The sequence below is a fragment of the Aotus nancymaae genome, unplaced genomic scaffold (genome assembly GCF_030222135.1).
Source record: "Aotus nancymaae isolate 86718 unplaced genomic scaffold, 86718_ANA_hifiasm-v0.15.2.pri h1tg000092l, whole genome shotgun sequence".
Taxonomy (NCBI): Eukaryota; Metazoa; Chordata; class Mammalia; order Primates; family Aotidae; genus Aotus; species Aotus nancymaae.
The window spans coordinates 6263475-6275249 of NW_026988507.1; positions in this window are offsets into that span (position 1 = coordinate 6263475).

Below are 11775 nucleotides of genomic sequence, written 5' to 3' on the forward strand. Positions count from 1 at the left end.
GATTTATGCCTCCACCTCCACACGTCCTCTGGTCTGCGTCTGTGCGTTCAAATCTCTTATCTTCTCTTAGAAAGGCACATCATTGGACTTAGGGCTCACTCCATATCCAGGATGATTTCTTCTTGGGATTTTAACTAATTACATCTGCAAAGACCCTATTTCCAAATAAGATCAAGTCTGAGATTCCAGGTGGACATGAATTTTGGGTGGGGGATGGGACACTATTCAGCCCACTACATCACTTTTTTTTTTTTTTTTTTTTTTTTGAGACAGAGTCTTACTCTGTTACCCAGGCTGGAGTATAGTGGTGCAATCTCTGCTCACTGCAACCTCTGCCTCCTGGGTTCAAGCTATTCTTCTGCCTCAGCCTCCCGAGTAGCCGGGACTACAGGTGCATGCCACCACACCCGGCTAACTTTTGTATTTTTAGTAGAGAGAAGGTTTCACCATATTGGCCAGGCTGGTCTCGGACTCTGGACCTCGTGATCCACCTGTCTTGGCCTCCCAAAGTGTTGGGATTACAGGTGTGAGCCACCGCACCCAGCCCGCATTTTAAAATAAGCAACTATCCCTCACCTGTATGTCATAATTTTGCTTACAATACCAGGTCATTTCTTCAATATGGGGTAAAAATACATAGAAAGAAGTCTAAAAATACATAAATCATTTACTTAATGATAAAGAGAATGTGTTTTTGTAAATATTCCCCCAAACAATGTTATTTATCTCTCACATTTACTGCAGCATTGTACAGCAATGAGTTTTTATTTTGCTTCTATCCGCTGAGGTATGTTAGGCCTCTGAATGCCAAAGTATTGCATGTTAATTATGTTGCCATTCCAAAATGTAAAACCATCATTTTCAGGAAGCTCTTCTGTGTCAGGCAGGTCAATGTTCTGGTAATTTAGTGATGAGAAAGATAAAGCTCAAGGCTCAAACAGATTCTAATGAGTGAACAGACAATAAATACCAAATGCATAATGATGTAACGTTAGACTATGAGACGTGCTATTAAGAAAAATATGTAGAATCAGAGCATCAAGAAGGATGTGGGTGACAATTTTAGAAAGGGTAGTCACGGCAGATTTCCTTTGAGGTGACATTTATGCGGAATAATTAAGTGACCTCCTTGCTACTTATGTCTATTTTACATCTCTTTCCTCCATTGCAATTTTTTTTAAGACGGAGTCTCGCTCTGTTGCCCAGGCTGGAATGCAGTGGCACAATTTCAGCTCACTGCAACCTCCACCTCCCAGGTTCAAGCAATTCCCCTGCCTCAGCCTCCCAACTAGTGGCTGGGACTACAGGCATGAACCACCATGCCCAGCTAATTTTTTGTATTTTTAGTGGAGATGGGGTTTCACTGTGTTAGCCAGGATAGTCAAATATTATATATTTTTTTCTATATTTGAATATAACTCAAATAATCATGTTTAGTAATATAAAGACAGTCCTTTATGTCAAAAGGGTATTTTGGTCATTACATTACCAACCGACCATAGACTAATGCATCCGTGATGTATTCCTTCACAGTCACTGCATTCCAGGCACTATTCTAGGCGCAGGCAGATACAGAAATGATCAACACAAACAAAAATCCCCAGTATCACGTAACTCTATTAGAATGAGGCTTGCATTCCAGTATTAGATATAAAGAGAGAAAACGAAGCTTTGTTCCCCAGCTCTCTTTCTCTTTCTCCTCTCTTACACTTAGTAAATCACTTTTTAGTTGTAGGCCTCAGTTTCCAAGTCTATAAAGTAAGGAATTTGAACTAGGCAATCTCTGAATTTTCTTCTTACCCCTTCACTCTATTGTTTTTAAATAGGCAGCAAGCCAGTTTACAATAGTTAGCCAGATATGTTAAGTAGCTTCCAATTGAGGCAGCCACCAATATCCCTGGAATTGTGAGCAGAAAACAGTAGCAAGAATCCCCAACTCTAGAGTCTATAGTTAGGTGGGTGATCTCATTGTGGGGAAAAGATGACATTATCTGTTTGAAGCAGTAGTCTCAGCTGGCAGTTGGAAATACGGGGAGTAGATCTAGCCTCAGGGGGTGCTGAGCTGCCAAAAACTTGGACAGAGAATTCAGTGGCTTCAAGATTAAATTAATACATGTGAAACACTTAGAAGAGTGCCTGGCACAGAGTAAACCTCAGTAAATAAAGCTGTTGCTATTATTGGCTTGTCCCAGAAGAACTGGATTACACTTAGAAAGCCAAGGTAGACTCACTGAGCAGCCATGGCAAAGACTCAGTGGACACACTGGTGCCTGCCATATACTGTATGCACCCTGATTGCTGGCACCCACCCATCAAAGCTACAAATGTAAATTTCTGGGTTGGGCAACAGAAATGTACCTTTGATGGTGCATTTCAATGGAATTTTTTTAAAGTCTGTGTTCAGGCTTTGGAGGAAAATAATACATTTGGATTCAGACAATGAGAAGTTATCCAGGTAGAGATGGTGGAGATTTCCATTAGGCAGTTGTTTATACAGCAGACCTACAACTCAGGCAAGAAACTAGAGCTGAAATAACAGAAGTGTTAGCCACCAGCATCCATTGTGAGTCAGTGTTTCTCAAAGTGTGGTCTCCAACCATCTGTGTTACAGTAAACTCAGGTGGGTGTTTAACAAACAAATTCCAGAACCCTGCCTACTAAACCAGAATCTCTTGGGGTGGAGTTTCATAGTCTCCATTGTATTGACCTCCTAAATAATTCTTATGCACATTTAATAAAGAAAGAGACACAGAAAGGGAATTATTCATGTTACTGCTCTTCCTATATTTAAATAGTATAATATTTAATAATATAATCACATAATATGTAATAATATAATCACAGTGCTTTATATCAGAGGGAGTATTCTGGTCACTGCATTAGCCAACCAACCAAAGACAGATGCATCTGTGATGTATCCATTCACATGAAGATAAAGTTGCCTGAGGAGAATGGAAAGAATGAGGAGGGAAGGTAGCCAGGAAAGGGGTATGGACAGGGCTGTGTGGTGCCTAGAATTCAGTCACTTCATATCACCTTTTAAGTGAGTAGGGATCAGCCCCCGCTGCATATTGGGATAATCCAGTGCTTGGGGTCCACCCAGCCAGACTAATGAAATCAATATTCCTTAAAAGGGGGTAAGGCAGGCCCCTTCCCTCCAGAGTTCCAAATAGCTGCTTCTACACCAACCCTTGTTAACTGGTGGCAATTTTGCCTGTGGATTTTCTTTGATCCTCATACTAATTTAAAACTTTGGTTGCAAATATTTAAAACCCAGTAGATTTCATTTTTTAAAAACAGAATGATTAGCTACTCATGAAAACCAAAACACTGGCCTTGCAGGGTCTACATTCTTGAATGGCATATAGCTGCCCAACAAGGTCTTCAATCATTTAAGTTCCCCACCGGGTTGCCTGGCCCCTGAAGGCATTTGGGGACTATAGTGCACACTACCACAGGGCTCTCTTAACTCAGCATCCACCATCCTGCATCCAAGGCCCCATGCCAGCCTCTCCTGTCACAGATCTCCAGGTTTCCCTGAGCAAGTGTGACAATGGTCTGGGAAAATCACAGGGAACAGGCTTCTCCTTATCTGCTGGTTTTATCCTCTCCTTCTAGAGCCCATTTCCTGGAGCCATTGTTGCCAACATCTCATGACCTCTGGAGAGAACTAGAGCTGCTACCCTGGAAGCAGCACTCACCTCAGGCCAAGTGAAGTCTGACACCGAAACTGATACTTCTGCATTCTACCCACAGAGATAGATTCCCTGCTAATCACAAATTAGCTGGACACCTGGGTGCCCCAGAATGAATCCTGGCAAGTTCCTCAAGCCTTAGTGAAATCACTCTTCTTCAGGAGGAAGTAATGCCAGCTTGTTTGACCAGAGAGCCTCCTTACCTCTGTGGAAGACTGGATTCTATATCGGAAGTCAATGGACATATTTGGTGAGAGGAATTCAAGAAAATGGCCCCTCCTTCAAGTAATGAATTTTCTCAAGTCTCTTTTGTTTACATCACAGTATTAGCTAATGGATTAACTAATTAGCTAGTTATTTTTAAAAATATCAGTGCTAGACATCTACAATTTTTATTGTTTTTCGTGCTATGAGAATGTATATATATGTTAATGTTAAGTAATTTGTCAAACTATTGTTAAAACTATAAAGCTGGCAAAAAATGTTCCTTATCTACAGTAAAAAGGAAAACAATAGGAAATTAGCATTTGAACTGATATGTAAAGTACTTCAATTTAATCACTATCAGCACATAAAGTTTTTTTTAAATTACACTCACAATTTTGTTCTCTCTACTGTGAGATGATTTTCAGCCTTACCCAAAAGAACGTGTTTATCCTTTTCTTGATCATCTTATCATTTAGGCCTGGGTTCAAATTCTACTTTGCTACCTTTTCTATCTGTGAACTTGGCCAAGTTGTTTAACCTTTCTGAGACACATACCCTTTTCTTTCTTTATATATATATATATATATATTTTATTGTACTTTAGGTTCCGGAGTACATGTGCAGAACATGCAGGATTGTGGCATAGGTACATACATGGCAATGTGGTTTGCTGCCTCCATCTGTGCCCCCGTCACCTATATCTGGCATTTTTCCCCATGTTATCCCTCCCCAACTCCCCACCCCCGACTGTACCTCACCTGTTCCCCCTAACAGACCCCAGTGTGTGATGCTCCCCTCCCTGTGTCCATGTGTTGTCAATGTTCAACACCTGCCTATGAGTGAGAACATGTGGTGTCTGGTTTTCTGTTCTTGTGTCAGTTCACTGAGAATGATGGTTTCCAGATTTCCAGATTCATCCATGTCCCTACAGAGGACACGAACTCATCGTTTTTTATGGCTGCATAGTATTCCATGGTGTATATGTGCCACATTTTCCCTGTCCAGTCTATCATCGAGGGACATTTGGGTTGGTTCCAGGTCTTTGCTATTGTAAACTGTGCTACAATGAACATACGTGTGCACGTGTCTTTATAATAGAACGATTTATAATCCTTTGGATATATACTCAGTAATGGGATTGCTGGGTCAAATGGAATTTCTATTTCTAGGTCCTTGAGGAATCGCCACACTGCCTTCCACAATGGTTGAACTAACTTACACTGCCACCAACAATGTAAAAGTGTTCCTATTTCTCCACATCCTCTCCAGCATCTATTGTCTCCAGATTTTTTAATGATCGCCATTCTAATTGGTGTGGGATGGTATCTCAATGTGGTTTTGATTTGCATTTCTCTAATGATCAGTGATGACACATACCCTTTTCTAACATTTTTGGCTAACAATATAAAATGTATGGACTGCAGTGAGGATTAAATGAAATAGTATAAGTAAACATATCCTGCACATCTTCTATTACCTTCTATTACCTTAGTACAACAAGTTTCATTCCAGTGGATAACAGGTCTAATAAATGTCCTCAAATTTTTATAATAAAATTTATATATAAATGCTTCACCAAAAATTCAATGGAAAAGTATCATCATACTCTCTGGGTCCATGACTTTGACTCGATATCCCTTAAACGTGTATTGTAGGTTCCATTTGTATAATAGGTCTAATATTGTTATAATTATCTCTGTTAAATAGAGAAAAAGGGTTTCAAATTTCAATAGATTACCACTTTTCTTTCTTTTCTTTCTTTCTTCTTTTTTTTTTTGAGACAGGATCTCACTCTGTTGCCCAGGCTGGAGTGCAGTGGCATAATCTCTGCTCATTGCAACCTCTGCCTCCTGGGCTCTAGTGATCCTCCCACCTCAGCCTCCCAAGTAGCTGGGAGTACAGGCATGTACCATCATGCCTGGCTATTGCCACTTATTTCAATCTATATTTAATTCATCATCTTAGCAAAAATTTACTGTCTACTATAGGAACAGCTAAAAGAACATCATCCCTGCTCATCTGATAGAAAAATAATACAGACAGGTAAACATATCATTTATTACACTACAATACAGAAACTGAGGAATAAGTTTCCCATGAGAACACAGAGTACTGGACCACCAACTTCACCTAGAGATATGAAAGGATTCACAGAGGTAACAGATGATACTACAAAATTACTATGAAAAGAATTTGCACCATTACAAATAGGGCTTGATTTAATGGCAATTTACTTGTATAGTACTTTGCATTAATTTCTGCTCTGCTCTGTGTCTATAGGTTGCTTTGTGGATGAATGCCTTGTCCCGGAATAGACTTACTGCATTTAAGAGAGATCCAAAGAACTTAAAAATATCCCTTCATTTCTAAAATATCATTATAGCACATAATTTTGGGCACAATATTTGTTATACATAATGGAAAAAATTAAAGTTCCCCTTAGGATATTTAAGGATTTTAGGCCAGGCACGGTGGCTCACACCTGTAATCCCAGCACTTTGGGAGGCTGAGATGGGCGGATCACTTGAGGTCAGGAGTTGGAGACCAGCCTGGCCAACATGACGGAACTCTGTCTCTGCTAAAAACACAAAAATTAGTTTGGGCCTGCAGTCCCAGTTAGTCAGGTGGCTGAGGCAGGAGAATCACTTGAACTGAGGAGGTAGAGGTTGCAGTGAGCCAAGATCATACCACTGCACTCCAGCCTGTGTGACAGAGTGAGACTACATCTCAAAAAAAAAAAAGATATTTAAAGATTTTATAAATACTAAGCTATGGCCATCTATAAAATTACACAAATTAATTTTGTCACCAAACTGAACTATGTTATAATACATCATTACTAAAAAATCATTAATGTAGTGTAATAAATAATAAGAATTTACTTTAGTCTGCAAAAGCAAAAGTTTTTTTTTAAATTGGCTCCCTAAGAAAACAATTTTTTTTATTATACTTTAAGTTCTGGGGTACATGTGCAGATTGTGCAGGATTGTTACATAGGTATACACATGCCATGGTGGTTTGCTGCAAAGTTTATAATATTTTCTGAGAGTTTTTCTGAAGGATTTAACAACAAAAAATAAAAATCTTGTTTTCATGCAGATGTTAGGTAATTATCTGGGCTCACACAAGAGTTAAGTAACTGTCTTCCCAAAGCCAATCTCTCATTGAAGTCAACTCACATTTGTGCCTTAGTAAAAATACACATAAACACAAAGGAATACATCTTCAGTGCCCTAGAGAAGTCCCGAAATCTTGAATATTAATTCCATGCTCATAAATGTCTGGACCTCTTAAAGTTCTAAAAATTCTTTGAGACTCATCTTCTTTTGCTTCTTTGTAGTCATCCTCGTGAAAAAGACAGGCAAAATCATACATTCATAACAACGTGGTCACACCCACAGCTAGCTCACCCAACATAGTGTTCCAGGCCCTCATGGCTGACACCTTAGAAATGCACAAAATAGGGGCTGGGTGTGGTGGCTCACACCTGTAATCCCAGCACTTTGGGAGGCCGAGGTGGGAGGATCAAAAGGTAAGGAGTTCAAGACCAGCCTGGCCAATATGGTAACCCTGTCTCTACTAAGAATACAAAAATTAGTGGGGCATGGTGGCAGGCACCTGTAGTCTCAGCTACTCAGGAGGCTGAGAGAGAAGAATCACTCAAACCCGGGAGGCAGAGGTTGTAGTGAGCAGACTGGGCCACTGCACTCCAGCCTAGGTGACAGAGCGAGACTCCATCTCAAAAAAAAAAAAAAAAAAATGCACAAAATAATAAAAATGCTTTAAAAACTTACCTTGCTTGAGAGGCACCAAATCCCTGTCCTTCTCCACTAAAAACAAAACAATGATTTAATATTTGGTAGCCTTGCAGATACTCACATTTGAAGCATAACACAAACAGAATAGAAATGGAAATCATGAAAGATGGGCTTAGTCAGCTCTGCCACTGTTAATCTGTATCACCCTGGATGAGTTACTTAACCTCTGTGCCTTCAGGGCCTCAATGCATTTTTATAAACTTTAGTAGATTCAGGCATTTGGGGGGATATGGAATTCATATTCAAAATCTTAAGACTTCTTGGCTGGGCATAGTGGCTCATAATTGTAATTCCAGCACTTTGGGAGGCTGAGGTGGGAGGATGGCTTCAGTCCAGAAGTTTGAGAGCAGCCTAGGCAACATAGTGAAAATCTGTCTCTATTAAAAAATACAAAAATCAGCCAAGTATGGTGATGTGTGCCTGTAGTCCCAGCTACGTGTGAAGCTGAGGTGGGAGAATTTCATGAGCCCAAGAGGTTAAGGCTGCAGCCAGCTAAGATCACACCACTGCACTCCAGCCTGTTAAGACTTCTGTGGGCATCCAAGGTTCATCCCATGTGCTTATGTGTATTTTTGCTAAGGCATAAGATTTCTTCATGATTTCAGGCACACATTAAGGGTATTGCATTAAAAAAAATGCTTAATCCCTAAAATTCTATAGCTCTAAATAATTTATGAAGTAGTAATGCAAATTTTATTCAGTTTGTGTCTTTATACTTCTTATAGAAAGACAAAAGGGTTTGGTAAACATTTATCTTGTTAGTTGTCTATATGTGTTTGAGACTAATTTCTGTTTGTGAGTAAGCAGTGCCCTTCCTGCTGTCTTTTGATTATGAGGACAATAAAGCGGGCAAAATGTGTAAAATTGTACATCTGCAGAATAACAATGCTTGCTGCATATTTTTCTATAGCAATGTATTTATTCTGTTTTAAAAAATATACCTGTGTCCAGGCTCAGTGGCTTACGCCTGTAATCCAAGCACTTTGGAAGGCCCACGTGGGCGGATCACGAGGTCAAGAGATGGAGACCATCCTGGCCAACATGGTGAAACCCCATCTCTTATAAAAATGCAAAAATTATCTGGGCATGCTGGCACGCACCTGTAGTCCCAGCTACTCGGGAGGCTGAGGCAGGAGAATCGCTTGAACCCTGGAAGCAGAGGTTGCAGTGAGCCGAGATCACACCACTGGACTCTAGCCTGGTGACAGAATGAGACTCTGTCTAAAATAAATAAATAAATACATAAATACACCTGTAATTACACCCCGTTAAGAGCTAAAAGGGAAGAACATCCGAAAATACATGCAATGGAAAATAATAGGTTTTCTATTCTTTTTTTTTATGTTTAATTTTACCATATTTATTCAACTGCCTTTATGTGGGAAATATAAGCTTATATCTTTCCATATAGAAAAGAACCACAAAATAATTAGGATGCTAAATACAACTCTTCTGTAGAAGTCAGCATCAGCCCACAAAGTTTCATACTGTAATGATACCTATTTCAATGTAACCACCCAGTCTTGGGTACTATAATAGAGAAAATCAATGCTGTTGGGTCAGACATCTCTTCTGAAATACCATAAGGGGAAATACAATACTTTTCAGAGAAACAAGACAGGAAAGTTCAGCTTACAGTGGAGTCTGCCCCACCAACCAAACTTTGGAATCAAAAATCAGAAAGATCTACAATAAATAGAAAGACTTGAAGACGGGTGGAGGCCTTCACTCTTTTTCCTTTACCAAAACTAAGAAGCAAGAAAGCAGGTAAGAACTTGGCATACACTGTGTCTACAGCACATCATAGAAAGTGGATTTTTAGGTCCACAATCAAACAACTGGTTCAACAAATCCCTCCCTCCCTCTTCCCCTCCGCCTGGTATTCAGTGACTTAATCTGTAGCTGTGGCAAAGTGTTGCCTCTCCCCGTACAATTGTGTGTCTTTAGTTTATTGTTAACCCTTTATTCTTTGTCTATGTATCACATCATGGAGAATTATGGGAACCCTACTGATTTTGCTATTGTGATGTGGCACTGAGATGTATTTCAAATTGAAAGAATAAGTCACAAGGCAGGAAAAAGAAAGTTATAGGAAGAAACAAAAAGTGGAAAGAGGTATGAAGCTATGTGGTTCCTTTAAAATATTATGGATGTACATAGGCCTCTAATCTCTATTTTTGACTCCATTAAAATATATATCAAAATCTGAACTGATATTATAAGGGTAATATTAAAATGTTAAGATTAAAAGAACAGATACAAATTTTAAAGTAAGAAAAGTAGGTTAAAGTGGGTGGGGTGTGGGAGTAGGGGTGCAGACTGCTTCTAAATTAGAAAAAAAGGTGTGTAAAGGTTCATTTTATTTTCCAGTAAATGGAAGGAAAAAAATGTCAGTAATTATATGTACTTTCTCTTTTCACAAGAAATTTGATTTACTCAAACACTTAGAGTTTATCATATATAAATGGGTAGGAGCGAGACTCTATTTGTGTAACTGTGTCTGCAAGTTTTAACATGTATGAAGAGGAGAAAAATCAAAGTCCTTTATTTCAATAACAGTATGAAGGTGCACTTGAGATTCTACAAACTCATCAGAGAGGCATCCTTGAAAAGTGAAACCTTCTCTCCTATGTTTTAGAGATGCTAAATAAGAGCAAGTATATACCTGTGCTATAACTAAGTACATATTTTCAAGTAGGAGAAGTCAAAAGTGGACATGAAGTCTCCTTGTTTCTGTATATTTTTTAAAAATAGCATAATCACTAATGAGATAAACAGAGATCTGACTCTAAATTTACTTTGAATATTAAACTCTCTGAAGAATAAAGCCTTTATGCTTGCATTAAAATAGCTGATATGAGTAAATTTTATGCAAGCGGGGAATTATGAAATAATTCATAGTCTAATCCTGAGCTTAGAAAAGAAGCGTATTTTTATGTTTTCTGCATTGATGCTAAGTGGAATCAACTAATCTAATACAGTGTGCCTTCAAAAATATTCTAAGATGGCTGTGTTCATATACTAACATAATTTATAGCCTGAAAAATAAAAGGTGATATTTTTTCTTAACTCAAAAGAATGATGTAGTTACTTGTAAATCCACTGTGAAATATTTAAATAGTTTCCACTGCCTTCAATAATGGAAGAGTTTCTTAGGTGCTGCCTAAATATATAAAAATCCTAAGCTCATTCCAGTCATTTAAGCTTATAAACTCAAGTTTTGCTTTTATCAAGTCAGGACTCTAAATGGAGATAAACAAATGTATATATTCTTTTCAATCATATAATCATAAATCATCCTCATTATTCTCCCCAGAGGAGTTTTTATTCAATCACTATGTTTCCAAAACATAGTGATTGAATTCAGAACTCTTATAGCAGAAATATATTTCCCTAATTAGCTCATTATCCCTTCAGGTAAGGCCAACACATTTGACAGTTATCCATAAAGATTATTTTTCTGAGTGTATGTTAACAGGCACAGTTTTTACCCAAATTGGTTTTCCTGAAAATTTAAAACCTTATGAATTTTTACTCAATTCTGTCACTTATTTCTATTTTAAGAAGAGCATATTAGAACCAGTATTTAGATTCATTTAAATATGGGCCTTTCAAAGGCCCTAAATCTGCTCAGGATGCTGAAGAATCAAGTGTGCTCTTTGATGGCTAACAGAGCTAGACAGCCAGGATATTTCTGCATTCTTTCACAGCTCCCAGTTCCCAAATAACTTCAATTTATTCTAAACTCTTAATGCATTCAGGTTGTGCATCATGTTAATTATACCACCTTGCATAAAATTAATATACATCAGATGTCAGATAAATTAATGCTGGCATCATATTATAATTTGGGTCTCAGGTAGTTTATTTTCAATAACTTCAACAATATCAATGTTTCACTTCAGAGAATGTTTAGTTCATAGTGCAGTTAATTTTAAAAGCCTAAGAAATTTGGAGGATTCTGCTTGAATCAAATCACCGAGGTGAAACACTGGCATATGATGGCTAAGTCTTTTCTTTCTTTGCAGATAGTTTCCAAATCCAGGGCTTATCAA